The sequence below is a fragment of the Neopelma chrysocephalum genome, unplaced genomic scaffold, assembly GCF_003984885.1.
Source record: "Neopelma chrysocephalum unplaced genomic scaffold, ASM398488v2 Primary Assembly neopelma1_60, whole genome shotgun sequence".
NCBI classification, from domain to species: domain Eukaryota; kingdom Metazoa; phylum Chordata; class Aves; order Passeriformes; family Pipridae; genus Neopelma; species Neopelma chrysocephalum.
In genome coordinates, this window is record NW_020897715.1 from 4,059,552 (window position 1) to 4,070,620 (window position 11,069).

An 11,069-nucleotide genomic window follows, 5' to 3' on the forward strand; every position below is an offset into this window, starting at 1 on the left:
ATTTCTTTGTGCTATTATAGTTTGATGGAGGGGGAACTAAAACAATCCATGTCAAGTAAGATATGAGGAAAAATCAAAAATTTAATAACAGCCTTCTCATAACCTACACCAGCACTGAAAAAGGCTTAATACAAATAAAGTCTTGTTGTTCAAAGGTCACTGATTTGGCTGTGCAGACTGAGTTCTCACTGTGATTTAAAGCTGTCTCCTTGTCATTTTCCACCTGCACGTATAACATCATTCCAGATTCTTCCTCCAAGTCACTCCTTCTCCATATTGGAAACCTTTCAAACTACCTGCACCTTCTACTAGGGAAAAACAAAGAACAAAATATATAAATCAAAATGAAGTATTTTTCCTATGCTTCCAGTTAAATCTCATCTCACTAAACATAATAATACAAAAATGTACCTTCTTAATGATCAACTTTACTTAGTGAGGTGTGATAATATAACTGGATGCAATGGGAATATGCATTATGTTTCAAAGAACACACATTATTTGTAGACTCCAAGAGAAATTATTGTTTTTTCTTGATATTTCCAGCTGAACCTACAGATTTTTTCAGAAAATTCTTTTTACAGTTGGTTTTAGTAACATTAATTCTGTTAACTACTTAGCTTTCTGGAGAAAGCGGGAAAAAATTCAGCACATCAATCTCTTCTACTAAGTATCAAACAGCTTCACATCCATCTACTATTTCTAAAGGTGTTTGTTTATTAAGGAAAATAAAACCAGTACATAAATATTTCCATTAATTAAATACTCTAAAAAAAATTGCCAGAAGGAAGTTAGTAAAAATCCTTTCTATTTCATTATCAATTGCTCCCACAGTAATCACTAAGTCTTTCATTTTGCATACCCATTTGTGACAGTGACTGCTTACACTCACTGCATTTGTATCCACCCAAAAGCCACTGACAAGCTCAAGTTGACTATATAATTAAGCACACATGCAGGATCAGGGATTTCATCTTCAGAGACAGCAATTCAGTCACAATAATATTTTTCTTTCAGAAATGTCAATAGCTAGTCCATTTATTCACTCCTTGTTTTTAAGATTTTATTTTTCAGTTTCTCACTTCTAAACCAAATTCATGGTCCTTTCTGGCTGATGGCTTGGATACTACACATATAATCTTATTCTTCTGCTCCTCCTCTGCTACTTTGTGAATTCTTCCTACCTACTTGTTCTTTTATTCTTACTTCATGGAGTAGTATCAGACAACTTTATACATACATAAAAGTTATGCTGACTGTGTTCAAACAGCTTATTTCTCTTTCATCCTTTTCCTCAAATGCATTTCTTTTTATTCTAAGCTAAGGATAAAACGACATCTTCATTTCTATTGCTTCCACACTGTTGCACTTTAATTGATCTGCAGAAGATGTCAGAATGTGTTGAAGCTGAACAATACAGCACTTCAATCAAATGCCAAAGTCATGTTTGTGCAATGTTTTCTAAGCAAAAAAAAAAAAAAGACAGCAACTCAAAGACTGGAAGAAATCATGGCCTTATTATTTAATTTCTACATATTTAACTGCTTTGGGTTGAACAATTCCTTTTTTTGATGATTGATCTGCACTCCTCCATCATAAAAGTGCCAGCTTTTAGTTCATTTTCAGAAGTTTCTGAAAGGCAATATTACTTCTCAAAGTATAGGTCTTAAGGGCTACTTTGTTTCTGTTATTCATATCCATTAAATGCAACTTTTGTAAGAAATGTTAACACAATTATGCCAGAAGGCAGAATGACAGCTATATTAAATCTGCTTTTTCTATCACTTCTTTAATCATATGAAATCCACAGGGAAAACAAAAAACAAAACAAAACAAACAAACAAAAAACAAAATAAAGGGGAAAAAACCACACACATAATATGACCTACATAGTCTTGAAATTGTTGCTAAATTAATGTTTATATTTTGCACTGTGTTAAGATGAAAAATAACTCCTAAATTATGCAACACCAGAAAAACTCGGCTATCTTGGTCAAAAATTTAGAAACCCTGCATACAAAGAATGTTAATTTTACTGCAAACTTGTAATTAAACAGTAAGTTCATTGGTAAGGGATGTAGAAGGCATTCTTCCACCCACAGAATCTACAGGACTGCAATGGGCATAACAGCAGCTGGGTTGCTGTAAGCAGCCATGACGGCATTTTGAGTTATTCTAGAAGATTCTATCAACTATCTGTAATTAGAAGACCATCTAAACATTAGTGAGTATGCTCAAGATACAAGGAAGATTTTATCAATCAAACCAACAGAAACCTCCCACTACCACAACCACCGTGAGCTGAAGTGACAAGACAGCTCTTCAGCTCCTCAGGGCTGAGCAACCAGAGAACTGAAAGTCTGCAATTGCACAGGTGTACTTGCCACTGACCACCTTTAGAGTGCAGATCACAGAATCCCAGAGTAGGCTGAGTTGGAAGGTACCCACAAGGATCATCGAGTCCCACTCCTGGCCCTTCACAGGACCATCCCCAAAAGTCACACCATGTGCCCGAGAGTATCGTCCAAATGCTTCTTGAGCTCTGTCAGGCTTGGTGCTGTGACCACTTCCCTGGGAAGCCTGTTCAAGTGCCCAACCATCCTCTGGGGGAAGAGCTTTTTCTGATGTCCAACCTAAACCTTGGCTGATTTTGAAATAAAAGAAGAGCTACCCTAAAGTATTACCATTCACATGTATATGTATATAGGTATATGGAGAGAGAGAAACAGAGAGTGAGCATGTATGCCTATATACATATATACACATATATACACATATATGTATATATGCCTATATACATATATATATGTATGTATATACACAACTTTTCCAAATTTGAAATGTGGAAGCTTTCCAGTTTAAAAAAAAAAACAGGAAACTTTAGCAGATGCCTTATTACAAAATCCTATCCATGTCCGCAGCTCTTGAAGATGAACACAATTTGCATAGTACTCACACAAAAATCCAGACAGAATATTTGTAATTCAGATTTGGCTTACAATGTATTCATTTACATTTTATAATTACTTTAGCAGACAAAAAAAAAGCCAAGAATGAAATATGTTTTTCCCCAGTTAACAGAAAATAAAAGAGACACATTCAGTGCACTGGTAGTAAGAACGCAACTTCAATTTTGAACATCCCACCAAGAAAAGAAATCACACTGGCCAGATTAAGCACTTATTTTGCTATAGGCGCATTATGAAACACAGGTCCCCCAAGCCCCCTCTTAAAAATTGTAATCTGAAATTCTAATGAAATCTCAACTGAATAAAGGACTGGTCCACTTTCCTCCAAACACAGTAACTCTATATTAATTTCTTCTTGTATCCACCTAAAACCCCATCAAAGTTAATGGGAATTACATGTGCACCTACGTGGAAATAGCCCCATAAATATTCTTAAAGGGCACACAGACTGTAAAAGAAAAGTCTTCACAAGTAGGGTTTTTTTTAATGATGTAAAATGGTTGCAATTTGGGGTAAGTTTCAAACAGGAAGAAAGAGCAATGGGAGGAATTTCCCACCTGGCTTTAAATTACAATTGCAGAAAATCAAGCTGCTTCTTTCAAAACTGGAGATAACAGCAGGTCCACAGAGTAGTTATGTCTCTCTGCTACTGAGAATAACTTAAGAAAACCGCTTCACACACAATGCTGCATACACATAGATTGATGAGTTTGACTAACCCTTAAAATCTCTACCTTCAATAGGTTTTTTTCAGAAAACAGGACAGCACATTTAAAATAAAAGTGTTCTGAGCACATTTTCAATTTTAACTACAGTCTAGGTAAAGGTCATTACATCTGTTCCATCAAAAGCCAAGAAGCAAGGCAGATATGACTGGCTTCCTAGATTTGCTCTCATTTGTTGAGTCCCATGAAAATATATAATAAAAATGTAAATCCAACTCTGGGGAAGAAAGGAACGGCATTGTATTTTTCACAGAATTACGACAACCAACTTCATGGATAATACATTTGTAAATTTAATAACATCTCACTAAATCGGTGGATGCATTACCTCCATTTCCACATTGGGGAAATAGTAGTATAAGATCTTATTAGCGCACAGAATTAGGAAACAACTCCTATCATACTCAACAACTCTTATCATACTTAGCAGGCCAGCCCAGGATATTATCCAGCATGACAAAACACTGACAGCACTCTTTTACATACTTTACCTACATCTCAAGAATCCAAGCTAACTCCTGCAAGGGTGGGGAGAAATTACATGGCAGCAGGAAGGGAAAATCTCTCCCACAGTTAACAAAGAATAGTACCACTTTTCAAAGTTCCATCAACAAGATCAGCAAATCAGCCTGGAGGGTTTGCACATACACAATTTCTTGTCCTCCCTATTTCGCCCCTCAACTTCCCAACCTGTGGATAATGCATATTGCCATGCACATGGCATCTACTGTACTTGCTCCCCATCCCCAAATTGTCTGTACTTGAATTTGTTTGTTTCTTTCTCTACCTGTCCAGTCCCTTATTTTATCCTCAATCTCATCACCCTTTTTCTGTTTTGGGATTTGAATCCTAGCATTTCTTAAAAAATTGCCTCCAATTCTCAGCTTCTCCCCAAAGGCTTTAAACTCCCTTCCCCCACCACCCTTTCTACTGCCCTCAAATTTACATTCAAATTAAATTTCTCTGTAGCATCACAGGGTCCTCCAGCCTTCTTCTACTCATCCAGTACAGCAACCTTATCCTCAGCTTCTTTACCCAATTCCCACATTTTTCATACAAAACCTGCACAAACTGGCTGCTGCTCTTCCCTCCAATATATATTACAGGCTCTTGTTCTAACCTAATCCAATAATTGCCCTTATGTCTATACCAGGGCTGCAACTTAGGCATTCCTATGAAAGAGAAAAAAAAAAAAGAAAAACTAAAAAGGGGGAAAAATTCTCCTTGCTTTGTATTTCTGTGTTCAGTTACACTACACCTTTGGAAATAAGGAAAAGTAACTTTAAGAAATCTTCAGATGCACCACGGATGGTATAGAGAAACATCTCTGCATATGGATTCTAATCCATTTACCCACCATGTGTACCCTCATCACTACAGAACATGTGCAACCTAATATTTTTCCAAGTCATTTCTCCAAACTGGGCTAGCATTTTTTTTAAAAAAGTAAAAAAAAGGCACATCTTTATCACAAACCCAACCTACATCTCAAATGTTGCATCTCTGCTTTACCCCATAGGTGCATTAGATATTGACAACTAAAGGGCTGTAAAAATGTTGACAAGCAATGTGTTTTTCCCCTAATTTCATTCTGCTGAAATGACTGAGCTTTTTTTTTGCTCAAATTGTCCCAAAATACTCAGCCTAAGTGTATACCCAATGTGGGAAGATATCCGCATCGGCAGGAAAAGTTAGGTAGCAGAAATTAAGGAGTCATAATAAAAATGTTCTTACTTTTTAGGCAGCGCTAGCAACCTAGAACTCAATGTGTGATAATTATCAGTTCTTCGCTGCATCTTCTATTTTACACTCAATTGAGCTCAAATCTGACTGGGGCTCTGGGCAGGAGTACAGTTAAAAAGGGCTGCAAGTTCATACAGGGTGAAGTGTTATGCCCAGGTGTTTGGTGGTGATAGTAAATGCAGAATAACTGACCATTGCTGCTTCACATATACTACAAAGTGCATTGGCATCAACACAGAGCATCTGACAGCCTCAGAAAGTGTAGAGGCTGAGCTTCTCACAAAAATATTTTATCCAAAGACGTAGCACATATTCTTACCATAAGTTGGACTTTTTAAGACAATGATCCATCATTTTGTTTCACAAATTTTGGAAGATTCCCCCATGAAAAAATGCAGTAGCTGACCATAGATGAAACCAATATTAATATGAGAAGGATGAGGATGCAAAGCAGATCTGGGAAAGGAACAAATCATTTCTCAGTCCCTACTTTCCCTCCCCAGACACAACTTTCTTCCAAATGCCTTTTGGAAGTATCTAGTTTAAATGAGCAATTGAGTGAGAGTAATGATCTGACCTTTCCCAAGTATTATCTTACATGAAACACAATTTCTTTAGGACAAAGCACATACAATTATTCAAATTGGGGAGACATTTTTCTGCTAAGAGAAAGCAAGGTGCCATTTTCCATACTGAGCAGCACAATTTCAGAGCTGTTGAGCCCTGGAGCTTTCTCTAAGCCTTCAGTCTCAGAAGCTCTGCTACAGCATTTCTCCAAATCACTGAGTTCAGATAACTGAGAGGTATTTAACTGAAACCTAAATCTGTTAAATACAAATTGCATTTAAGTGACATTAAGGATTTGATTAAAGCCTGGAATACCAGGGGTAGAAGAGAGAGGAAGAAAAAGGGACAGAAAGAATAGCAGTTTCATTTTGTCCACTGATATCAAATATAACTTTTTAAATAAAGTCCAAAAAGGGACATTTTCTCCATTACCACACCCAATAAAATTTTCAATACTGCAAAAAGCTATTTTCCAGTAAAAACATTTGACATTTGTCAAGGTGACAAAAAGCAGAACTAATGAATGTGAATATGTAATTTTCCCAGGAAGGTCAAAAGTACAAATATTTTGCAGAGAGCTTAGTTGCTCTGTTTTTAAAATATTTTCTTATTTAACCTAGCTCAAAATCAGTAAGTTTTTCACTAAGCTTTCACTCAATTTCTGCTCAGAACAAACTGGGTGAAACCATGGCATCAGCAAAATTGTGAATGAGGACCTCACTAAGACTGAGAAAAGACCTCTTAAGAAAGAGTAGGGTAAAGAAAATATACTAGAAGACTCCTAAATGGACACCTTTCTCACCTTTCTTCTGCATTTCATCCTGTTCTACCCCCAAAATATCAGATTGTTCACAAATTTTTAATAGCTCTATTTTCAATTACTAAACATCTTGAAAACTCCATAGGATGTGTGGGATGCCGCCTTCTGCAGCTTTTGTATGCGATTGTGTGGTTTGCTGGAGTAGGTTGAGCCTCACTCGATTCAAAAAGACTACCCATGTGTTTCATGACAAGTGCATTTTCTCCCAGACAACGTCAATGCTGAGCAGCTCTGAGTGCGTGGGGAGAGCTGCACCATTCAGTAGAGCAGAGACACTGCCCTTTACACCTGTGAAGGAAACCTGGCTTTTATACACACTTAGAGAAATTAATCGCACAATTAGGAAAACCACCTTCCCTCTACCTCTTCCCAGGCTCCATTCCATCACTCCAGCGTCCACCCCTTCCCACTTATCATCCCCACAGGTTACTCAGTCCCTTCAGCAAGGTGAGGAGAGGCAGGTGGAGGCTGCAGGACACTGGTTACTATCAGTACAAAGCTGTTTCTGTCTGCTGCGCTTTTCTTCTCACACTTTTCTCCTGCTCCAGTGTGGGGTCTTAATGGGAGCTGCAGCTCCTTCGGGAATATCCATCTCCTCTGGCATTGGTTTTCCACAGGCCACAGTATCTTCTCCACCACCATGCAGCACTCTCTTTTCTTTCTCTGGCCTCAGGGCTTTCAGGGCTGTCTCTCACACTTTTCCTCTGACCATTCTGCCCTCCCTTATCCCGGCTGTTCCCGAGGCAATACCATCATGGCTGTGGGGCTCAGCCGTGCCTGGTGGTGGGTCAGCTGGAGCCAGCTGGAAATTGCTCTGTCTAACATGGGGCAGCCCTGGCTGATCCTAACAGAGGACACCCAGCAGCCCCCAACTACCAAAACCTACCCACCTACAGCCAGTATACTGGTTTATGTATTCCCTAAATCCTTCTTCCTCAACAAGGTGCAATGCCCCACCCCACAGGTTCTGTGTCAGCCAGAAGAACTGTCAGGCCTCACCAGAGAGCAAAACAAGGCCTGTGTGCCTCAGTCTTCTCCATGCTTTCGGTTTTACAGAGGTCCATTTTGTTGCTCTTCACACTGGTCACTGATTTCAGTGCTATCTGAGTTTTGATGTCCATTCCAATACACTGGAGCACTGTCTTTATATTCCTCCTGGAAAGCCCATACCAGCTTCCACTTTTCATGTAGTGTTTCTTTTTTAATTTGATCTCAGTCAGGATTTCTCTGTTTATCCATGTCTTCATCTACTTCAAGGTTTTCCAGAAGGCAGATGCTCCCCACAATGCAAGGCTGCACTTATCTTCCATTATTATTCCCCAAATCTACATCTCAACCATTAAGCTTAATCTAAGGTTTGTAATGTAAACTCATTACCTGCTGTCAAATCTTCTGCTAGGCTTTTGTGCATCGTGTCTGGCTTGAAAATTGCTTGCAAGAACTGTATTACTGCCATTTGTCATTAATATGAGTCACAGCATCATCAGCCTCAAACCTCAAAATCATTTCTGGTTAACCTTGGGAAATCTATCAAAATTGCATTAACATACATTTGGCAATTGCAGTATTGCAGATTTTGTAGCAGTCGCTCTAACAATCAAACACCCACCAGAAATTTCTATGAGATGTTGAGCTACTAGACAGCATATTTGTCAAAGCATTAAAATCAAGCAGGTGAACAAACCACATTCTGGTGTCTGACCACGTATCTGTCAGGACACGTATCTGTCTGACCACATCTGTCAGGACAGACAGGACAGTCTAAGCTAAGAGTTGACTGACGCAGGTTGTGTGGGCAGGACTTAGAACTGGAACTACTTCCCAAGCCACCAGGTCTTGTTCTCTGATGTCATGGAGGTCACCTTACTGAAATTCCATCTATAAGTACATCAGGTACAAAGGTACTAAGGGTAGTTCAGCCACCATCTCCCAATACAAAAAGGTTATTTCAAAATAGAATTTCTCTGCGACATAGAAACTTTCATTGAATTCCAAACGTAGGTTTGAATTGGGGCTAGTTTTTCACCCACTTCTTGCACTAACATTGAGCTTTGGTTTAATTTAGTAATCTTTACCTGCCTTCACGCACCTATACAAGACAAACATGCCCTCTCAGCTTTCATTTTGCCAAACTCATGTAGCATCCTCGGGGTCTCTTTCCCAAATCTTCATACTCATTTTTTGTGTTTGTAGTTTGAGTCTATTGTTCTTGAACATGGATGAACAGAATTGTCCACAGCATTCTAGATGAATCTAGCAGCACCTTTTACAAAGTAATTTCCAGATTTTGGCATAAAGATTTTGCATTTGTCCTTCATTTCTGCATTTGCGTCTTTTGCATTTGTCTTTTTCCCCATGCCACATAATACTGGTGATGTAGATTTGTAACATTGAAGAAGCCCTCATTTTTCTGCCTAGCAGTTCTTCGATAATCTCCTCAGTTCAGACAGAAATTCTTGTAATTAATCCTAATTGTAAAAACCATAGTTGTGTCATCATTCAATGTCTTCCAACCACGTATTAGCAGCACATTCCCATTTCAGTGTCCATCCTATGGCATTAGAAGAATATTTGCTGTGTTCTGAACCGTATCATAAAATAAACATATTTATCATAGTGTTTGCCTAGCAGGGTTTAGAATTACCCGTTTTTGATAAATCCCCAGTCACCTGCATGTCACCACTAAATGCTGTGTAGCAAGTAGCCTACATGAGTTGAGTTTCTGCTGTGCATTTGCTTTATATGACAGCTCCGGGCACAGGAATTACTTACTGGGCTAAAATGCTAAGGATATAGTTTCAGTTGGAGTCTTGCAGAAAAATAGAGAAATAAACAAAATAATGCACACCATGCAGTGTTCTGAGAAAATAATGCTGAGGAACTAAATATTTTATTAACTATGAGGGACAATATTTTCAGAGAACTTTAGAGGTTGAAAATTTCTCATATTTTCTCTAGCGCTTTATTCTGAGCACATATAATCTGTTCCTATGGTGTGCTAGGCTGTTCTTGCAACTAGTGAACTTTGTGGCTCAGAACTATATGGGAAATCTTTAGTCACGTTCCATGCACAGTAACAATAGATTTCATACATTCAGTAGAGGATTGTAAACTTTCCATTCTGTCCAAAGTTGTGCTGAATTCAGAATAAAGTCAGAAGATCTGGCCTCAGCTCCCCATTACAGGGCAAATTTTGCCCAATATCCTTACTGCTTTGTTTGAAAAAAGAGAAACCTTTAAACTCTTATCCTAGACCACAGTTTCATGTCCAGTGATTAAATTTTTAATAGAAGGATAGAGATGTTTTCAAGTATTTCACAGCAGAAATGTAATACAAAATGTTAATATGTGGAAGATGCAAATTTGATTCTGCAGAAATAAAGGATAAATAAATATTAGCCAATATACTAAAGTACAACTAAAAATAAGTTAATGTGAGTCTAACAGTGAAACATTTTGTGTGTCTTCATGTCATCTTACCAGAATGTAAAATAAATTTATCTGTGTAAAAGCTACCTTCATTTGATCATTTGGTGTTCATTAAAAAAATACATATATTAGTAAAAATAGAAATAGCAGCCACTAAAACAAGCAGTTACTATATTTAAAAGTTAAGAAAGTTCCCCAACTGCCTAGAGGCAATGTCTAAATTTGCAAAGTATGTTAATAAAATATTCTGTGTCAGTCTTTTACAGCAAATGGATTTGTGCCTATACTATATTTGCCAAATATTTAGTTAGTGATTCATATTTCCTTGGCTATATCTGAAGGTAATAAGCATTTCTTTAATTTCTGACAAAATGTATATAACCAGTTACTGTTTCCCTCTTCCACTAATTCTTCTGCTGTTGCAGAACCTTCAAAATCAGGATCTAACATTATCATTCTGTACTTTTCATTGTGTTTTTCAAAATGCATACTGTTGAGATCCAACAGGCAGATGTGTGAAGACTGAAGAGCATTTTCCAGTCAGTAAAAGAAATATTCTTTTTTGCACCAAATTAACCTCTAATTCACAAACTCCACGTAACTGCTAGTAAGAAAGCCTATGGATTTTAGTTTCCCATTTAATAATTTCTAGAATACTAGGGTTATCAGAGGAAGCAGAACACGACCCTGCTGTTGCAGTAAGTCTATAGGATCATACTCTCACCCCCAGCGAATCAATGGGCTTCCTGGTAATACAAAAGTCATTGGGACTTTATCTGTAAGGGATAATCTGACTCTTCCTTGATCTCCATGTAG

The 11,069-nt window shown here is 37.8% G+C and overlaps 1 long non-coding RNA gene across 2 annotated transcripts; it reads right to left on the reverse strand.

Annotated features, from left to right (window-relative positions):
- Positions 1–1,082: 1,082 nt before the first annotated feature.
- LOC113966599 lies at positions 1,083–8,539 on the reverse strand. 2 transcript variants are annotated; one of them, XR_003533892.1, is made up of 3 exons: positions 8,434–8,539; positions 8,202–8,351; positions 1,083–1,379 (listed from the first exon to the last, which is right to left on the reverse strand). It is a non-coding gene; the product is annotated as an uncharacterized LOC113966599 (long non-coding RNA). The 2 variants fall into 2 exon arrangements; XR_003533893.1 differs by having other exon boundaries at positions 1,083–1,461.
- Between the last annotated feature and the right edge of the window lie 2,530 nt (positions 8,540–11,069).